The following is an 8,151-nucleotide window of genomic DNA, read 5'->3' on the forward strand; positions in this document are numbered from 1 at the left end:
GGATTACAAGTACTCTATTCTCCTGAGCTCCTAACTGCTATCACTTGCCCTCAAAGCATCTCAGCAGTAGAAAACTCCTAGGCTAAGGATTCACAAATCAGGCCACTCTAGTCCTAATATGTATACTTAGCCTACTCTAGCATGCATAATATAACATATCTCATAACACAGAGAGTAAGGGTACTTTGGGGGAATTCGTCGTTCGGGCGCTGGCTGATTGTACACACGGCTCTGTTCTGTTTGTCTCAAAACTCTGTTATTTTTTTTTTTCAAAAATTTTATTTTATTATAAAAATTCTCCTCAATTCCTCAGTTTGAGTTCAGATACGCCCGAAGATGCATCCGAATCCCTCAAACCAAGGCTCTGATACCAACTTGTAACAACGTAAATTTTCAAAAAAAAAAAATCATTTTCAAACCATTATTTTTCACAAAATAACATCAACATATTGTTTCAAATGTATTTATCACAAAGATATTTCCCTAGAATCCAAAAACATAAACTCCTCAAGTGTGTACGAATCATGCCGGCGCCTTCCCGCGCTCATCACTGGTACCTGAAACACATCACACAACAACTGTAAGCATAAATGCTTACTGAGTTCCCCAAATATACCGCATACAACATATACGCCATTCAAGGCTATAATACGACCCTCCGGTCGATATGTCTCAGAGGGACCCTCCAGTCCCGTAGCTCGTTGGACCCTCTAGTCCGATCATAGCTCGTTGGGCCCTTCGGCCCGGTCTGTATCGTTGGACCCTTCGGTCCGGTCTATAACAACATACACATAACACATAGCACATAATCTCATACATAACACATAAGACCCTCCGGACTACACAGTATACCACTCTAGGTAAGTATAGTGAGAAGACTCACCTTGATGTCTCGGTAATTGTCTGTCTCAGAATAAACGTGATCAAGCCTCCGCCTAATCACACAAAGTAATATACTCATAAATACAACTGCACTTAACCCTAAAGGTCAACAAGATCAACGGTCAACTTTGATCGGACTCGGCGAGTGCACTAGGGCGACTCGGCGAGTCTATACGTGTCCACTGACTCTCTTGGATCCTCTCTCGACACGCTGAGTACTTCTCTGACTCGACGAGTTCCACCTGGCATGAATCGCGGGGACACCATGACTCAACTTGCCGAGTCTCAAGAACAACTCGACGAGTTTCGGCTTGACTCAGTCCCCCCGACTCACCCTGACTCACTGAGTCACTCCCTCAACTCGGCAGGACCACTCACTAAGTGATTACAGACAAACTTCATACTACTCGCCGAGTCTGTTCTTCAGACTCGGCGAGTTCATGCCATGCATAAACTCAAACTCACTTCTGAGGTCAGATCTGTTCCATACAATCATAGATCTGGCCTCCCCAAGCATGATAATCACGTAAAGTCCAAACCTTGATGCTCAAACAACATTTATTTGCTCATATATGATGTTTTAGCCCCATATCTCATAACCCTTGGTCAAAACTCCCATGAGTCCTCATAAAGCTTAAGGAATAAAGCTTCTCTAGACTTTTATGGATCCCATTACAAGCCTCATCACAAATAGGGACGAAATGGACGTCAAATCTAACCAACAAAGGGGTCAAGAAACCCTAAACCCCCATGTTCATCATAACAACAGAAAAGGGAGTCAAAATATACCTCCAAAGTGATGCTCTGTGCTCCAAATTCGAAGGATGTCCACCTCCCTTGCCTCCTCTTAGCTAGTATCTCCTTTGCCTTGCCAAACAATGCTTCAAAGGTTAACAATGGCCTCCTCTCTCTCCCAAAACGCTCAAGATCTCTTTAGGGTTTCTCTCTGGGGTTGGTGGCCGCAAATGACGGCCATAAGCCCCTTTAAATAGGTCTCAAACCCTGGAAATTAGGGTTTCATTAAACAGCGTGGACTCGCCGAGTCCAGACGCGAACCCGCGTGCAAAAATCGCGATCCTACTCGGCAAGTTTAGACTCCAACTCGCCGAGTCTCCTCACATCTCCCAAAAATAAAAGAATAAAAATAATACCTAGGAATCCGGGGTGTTACACAGCGGAGTGTGTGTGTGGGGGGGGTATCTCCTAGTTAGCCGAGTGCGGGCAGGCCCGTATCCCCCTGAGTGTAGGCGGGGTCCGTATCTCCTAGTAGCATGATTATTTGTAAGGTATGCGGTAGTTTGGGGAGACTCACTAAGCTTCGTGCTTATAGTTTTCAATTTTGGTTTCAGGTGCTTCCGATAGCAAAAGGAAAAGTTCGGGATGACTGCCATGCACACACCATGATTTTAGCCTGGGATGTTTTTACTCTAATATGTTTGATAGATATTTATGATGCTTTGAGTATCAATGACTTGTGACTTTCATGTGATGATTTGATAATTATGGTTTTATTTATAATTAAAAAATGAAATTTTAGTCGTGATTTCATGGATGTTACATGAAGATTTTTGGTGATTCTTCTTAACTTTTTGGATTCTCTCCATGGTATTTGTTGAAGATTCAAGGGAGAGTGATGATTATTCAAGGGGGAGTTCGCATTTGGAAGACGATAATTGTTTCTCTCACTTTGAATAACCCATGTGTTGATGTGTCTCACAATTTAGGGGGAGAAATGCCAAGAAGATTGGAAATCGTGATCTTCATCAGTTTCATCATCAAGGTGGAGATTGTTGAGTATTTGAGATATTGAAAATGATTTGGCATGTTTGGTTATTTAGGGAAGCCTTTTAGGGTTAATTGTTTACGGTTCCTTTACAGTAGAAGTTCTTCAATGAGCTCTTCTAAGGCATTGGTTTTATATTAAGGCATTGGTTTTATATTTTTGGTAAATATTTTATGATCCCTATAAATAATCATTAGGTTAGATTTTTTATGTGAGCTTTTTCCAGACTAGGTTTTTCTTTGTACGCCCGTATCATAATCAATATACACAAAATCTTTATCAGATTACTTGATGTAACACCGTAAATTTTTAAATAAAATTTTCATTTTAAAATCACATAATTCTCATAACACATTTCACAAAAAATCTCATTTATTTTATTTACAAATCGCAACTCTATAATTTTTTGATTAATAATCCAGGATCCTCAAAACGTAACTCTTCCCCTGGTGTGTACAATTAAGCCGGTGCCTTCCTGCGATCCTGAAAAAAACCTAAAACACATATCACATAACATGGTAAGCACGAAGCTTAGTGAGTTCCCCAAAATACCACACACAGCTCATTAGCCACTCGAGGCTATAACACAGTAAGACCATTCGGTCAATGTGTCTCAGTGGGACCTTCCGGTCCCATAACTCGGGTGGACCCTCCGGTCCTAACTCAGTAAGCACAGAATAATACACAACATAAATCACATAGAAATAATGCAGGATATCTTAGTACTCAATAAAAACACATAAGACATCTCAGTCACACAAAGATACGACTCATGGTAAGTATAGTGAGAAGACTCACCTCGGATGATGAACAACCCCTATAAACATTGCTGCTACGCACCGACCTCTATCTCCGAGCCAAACCCACAATTAACCCATGTAGGAACTAAGTCCAAACCTTACTCATTAGGTCTAAAGGTAGTCCACTAACCAGCCCATCCATAACCTAAAACCCATTGGGCCCACCAATGCCCAATAATAAATGGGCTCTCCCGAGGCCCAACTCTAAAATCTAAATGGCAAGCCCAACTCATAGGCCCCAAGCACATATATATAATCCTATGGTCCATAACTCTATTACAACAAGCCCAAACTCCAAGCCCAACACTCAAGGCCCAAAAATGAAACTTAGCCTAAAAGTCCACAGTGAGGTTATATGGGGCATACCTCCCTTGGTACGCTCAGCGTACTCACGAATCCAGATTGGCCATCGGGGACATTGGGGCAGTATGTGAGGGGTACTCAAATTACACTCAGCATACTCCCCAAATTCACTATTTCTACTCATTTGGTCTTAATCAGTTAAGACCTTGACTCAAATCACAGATCTGGATTCCCTAATAGCCCTTACTCCATAAAGTCAGTGACTTTAAGACTTTGCATGGCTGATATGGTCACAAACACCCAAAACACTCACTCTCTTAACTCAAAATGCTCATAACTCATGCATGTCTTGATTCCAACGTCCAAGGCTTGATTTTTATGACACAAAACCACTAAATACACTCAAATGGGGTTGGTCATAGTCTCTGGAGCTCAATAACTCATAAAGTCTCCAACTGTGGGACAAAAACCCTAAAATACTCTAATATGAAACTCAAAACAAAAGAGTGAGAAAGCTTGGAGCTTTATACCTCATGATGAAGCTCGCAACTCAGATATGCTCAGATCCAAGGCCTTGACTTTCACTCCTTCTTCTCCAAAGCTCCTTCTTTACTCCAAGAACACACAAAATCACTTAAGGCTCTTAAATGGACACACACAAGCTCAAGAACGAGGATTAGGGTTTAAGAGGGTTTATTGATTGAGGATGGTGGCCTGGAATGAGGCCATCTCATTCTTTATATAGGGACACCCCTCAATTAAGGTTTCTCATTTTGAGCCTAGTACGCCCAGCGTACCCTCTGGTACGCCTAGCGTACCCTATGGTATGCCCAGCTTACTAGGTGGCTCTGCTTAAAAGTCATGCACATGAGTACACTAAGCGTACACACACGTACGACCCAACGTACACAACTGCCACCTTTCTTAAATGAGGGACTTATCCTGCCAAAACTTCAAACTTCCATAGCTTCCTCGATATAACTCCAATTCCAATGAACCTCATACTCACGGAAAGATCTCGAGATGCCCTACGCTTCTAGAAACTCGTCGCAACCCCGAGACTTCCTCATGCTCGGGTTGCATCCCACAAACCCTAATCTCGGACGATCCGAAACAGGATGTTACACTTGCATATTATGGTGATTGATTCTTGATCTTTCTTGATATTCCGCATTCGTCATCTCAGATTTATACCCAACATCCACCAATCCTTCGCTCCAGACTAAGAAGGTTCAGAGCGCACCTGACCTTCAGGTCAGCTGGGCAAGAGAAAGTGAAGAAGCATCCTGCGATGTCAGACAGCCACCTCATGGCTACGATCGAATCCTAAACTTTGTCAAAGTCAGGGGATTCGTATTGTTGAAGTCCCAATACAGAAAGGCTCTCCCAGCACCAATCGTTACAGCCGCAAAGGCTGCGGTGGCTGCAGCAGCAGCAGCCTCAGATAATGTATAACACTAGATCCTATAGACTAGGGATGAGAGTGGGTCCAAACCCGGACCGGTAGACCCAGACCCGGAAAACCCGGGAACCGGTTAACGAGATTTTTTAGGACCGGAAACCGGACCGATATATAGGAACCGGTTCTGGGTAAGGTACCGGGTAAAGTGGGACTAAAACTGACAAACCCAGGGAACCGGGAAAAGTGGGTCGAATGCATGTTTAAAATTTTACAAAATACAAAAATAAAGTTGAGAAAGAAAAAAGAAAATTCGCAGCTTTGATATCCTAACTTTGTGAGACTATAAATCAATGAATATGAATCCAAAAATGACAAAATTACAGTCTAAATCATGTACAAACTCTATACTACACTTTGGAAAAAACCGCATGCTATTCCGACTTCAAATGAATTCAATATGCATGTTTTAAATCTATCACAAAATACAAAGAAAGCTGAAAAACATAAAATTTTTAGCTTTGATATCCCGAATTTGAGAGGCTATAAGTCAATGAATAAACACCCAAAAATAACAAAATTATAGTCTAAAATCATGTACAAACTATATAAACTACACTCTGGAAAAAACCTCATGCCAATCTTGTTGGATTAGTGTCTAAGCCTGTAACCATATTTGGTAAGTACTTGACCCGGTTGTGCATGGTCCTTTTGGGTTGCCTTCAAACCTGGCAATGAAATAGGATAATTGTTGGAGAGATAAGAATGATTTATTAATTTATTACTTGATTAATAAATTAATTTGAAATCAAGATAAATGATTTATTAATGTATTATGGATATAATATATTGATTAGAAATCATATTGTTTAATTAATATTTAATCAGAAATTAATTTTGAATTAACTTTAGGATTAAAGGAATTAATTGAAACTGCAGGGACTAAAGGTGACAATGTTCAAAAGTTGAGCATTGAAGCATTCTAGAACCTCCCTTAGAGGTGAGGAACGAAATCTAGAGTGTCCTAGGGTTTCCTTGGGCTCTAAGGGTGCCTTGGAAGCCTTAGGGAGGAAGTTAAGGGATTAGGGTTATATAAGATACACATGCCTTATCCTAAACCTTCCTTATCACCTATATAAACCCCTATAGGGTTGGATTTCATCTAATGCACTCCAAGAGAGGCTTAGAGACGAATTTTCCACTTCCCTTCTCTCTCCATAGTAATCCTTGGTTGTTAGGTTTGTTTATGAGCCATTAGAGGCGCGACACTTGTGGCGATTGCTTTCAAAGACAAGAAGATTCAAGATTTAAGTTGATATTACAATATAACAAAAAGAGGTATGTAATTCATCTTTCTTTGTGAATTTCGAAATCCCTAGAAGCTTGTTAGGGTTCTTCACATGTTCATAATGTTGTATAACTAATAGTGATAACATAGATCCAACTCTAGGGTTGCATGCACACATAGGATTGTTTGTTTAAACCCCATCAATGGTATCAGAGCCTGGTTTTTTGTTTTCAATTAGCATTATACAAATGTATGAACTTGAAAAATTAGGGTTTATGGCCAATAAACCCTAGGAGGAATGAATTTTTGAAATTAGGGTTCTTGAACCCTGATTTTCGAAATTGGTTAGGGTTTCCCAAACCCTTTCCTTAGCCTCCAAGATTTCAAAATTGGTTAGGGTTTCCCAAACCCTTTCCTTAGCCTCCAAGTTTTCAAATTCTAGGGTTATCCAACCCTTGAATTTCTAAATTTGTCTCCTTCCCTAAGATTAGATCCTAAATTTTAGGGATTTGGATAATTGCCATATCTTGTAATTATCTTTTAAGTGTTTATATTTGGTAATTCAAGATTTTGAATTATCCTGTCCCATAATTTTCGAATTCTAGGGGATTTAAGGGATTAGGTTAAATTAATTGTTTAATTTAAAAAGATATCCTTACCAAAAAGAGAAGATAATTGTCATATTAATTAGATAATCATTGCCTTGTGTGATAAAATTGATTTATTTGGATTATTTGATAGATTATCTTGAAAGAAATTGAATTAGTTCATATTTTGGATAATCACTAATTAAATGTTTAATTGTTATTATTTGTAATTTGATCTAGAATGTTCTTGCTTATGTTTTGAAGAGTTTCAAAACTTGCCCTCAAGTTTTGGAATTTAAATTTTGATTAAAAGTTTAATCTTAAAATGGTAAATTCTAAAACCCTAGTTTTGAAAAGTTCAAATTTCACCCTTTTGGTTTTATTAAATTGATTAAGTGTATAATTAAGAGAGAGCTAATAAATCCATAATGCTATGGATTACATTTAATTAAATTAAAAATGTAATTTATAAAATTAAACCACTTAGTATTTTAAAAGTGCTTATACTATGTATAACATTAAAAGTCTAACATTATATATATATATATATATATATATATATATATATATATATGTATAACTTAAACTGCTAGTCTTACCGTCAGTAGGCCTCATTCACGAAGCTAGTCTATAAGGAGTTTTTAAGGAAATTGCCTATAAAATGGCGATTAAATGGGTATCCACTCTTACCCACCGCACTCTTGACTAGTGGAGGGTCGTTAGCCGAACGGGTAGGATAGGGCAAACCCTATCCTCATTAAAAGTATAATGAAATATAAAGTAACTAAATGTTTTACAAAATTCCCAATCCTAGATACTTTAGGCAAAAGTGAATTGATACAATTCCATGAAATTACACTTTGTACCCTTGCTAAGACGTTAGTGGAGCATGTGTGGTTAACCGGCACACTAATTGGGTTCAAAGCAAAGGTGGCAAAGGGTGACTCGATGGTTGTCATAGTTCGATGGAGCGTGTATGGTTAACCGGCACATCGAATAGGTGACTGTAACATTAGGGGCACCATGTATATTTGCATGGTTATTCACACCCTGTTTTGTGATGCTCGGCATCCCAGTCACAAATCGAGGGGAATATCGAGATTTAAACA

Source organism: Lactuca sativa, chromosome 1 (assembly GCF_002870075.4).
Source record: "Lactuca sativa cultivar Salinas chromosome 1, Lsat_Salinas_v11, whole genome shotgun sequence".
Taxonomy (NCBI): domain Eukaryota; kingdom Viridiplantae; phylum Streptophyta; class Magnoliopsida; order Asterales; family Asteraceae; genus Lactuca; species Lactuca sativa.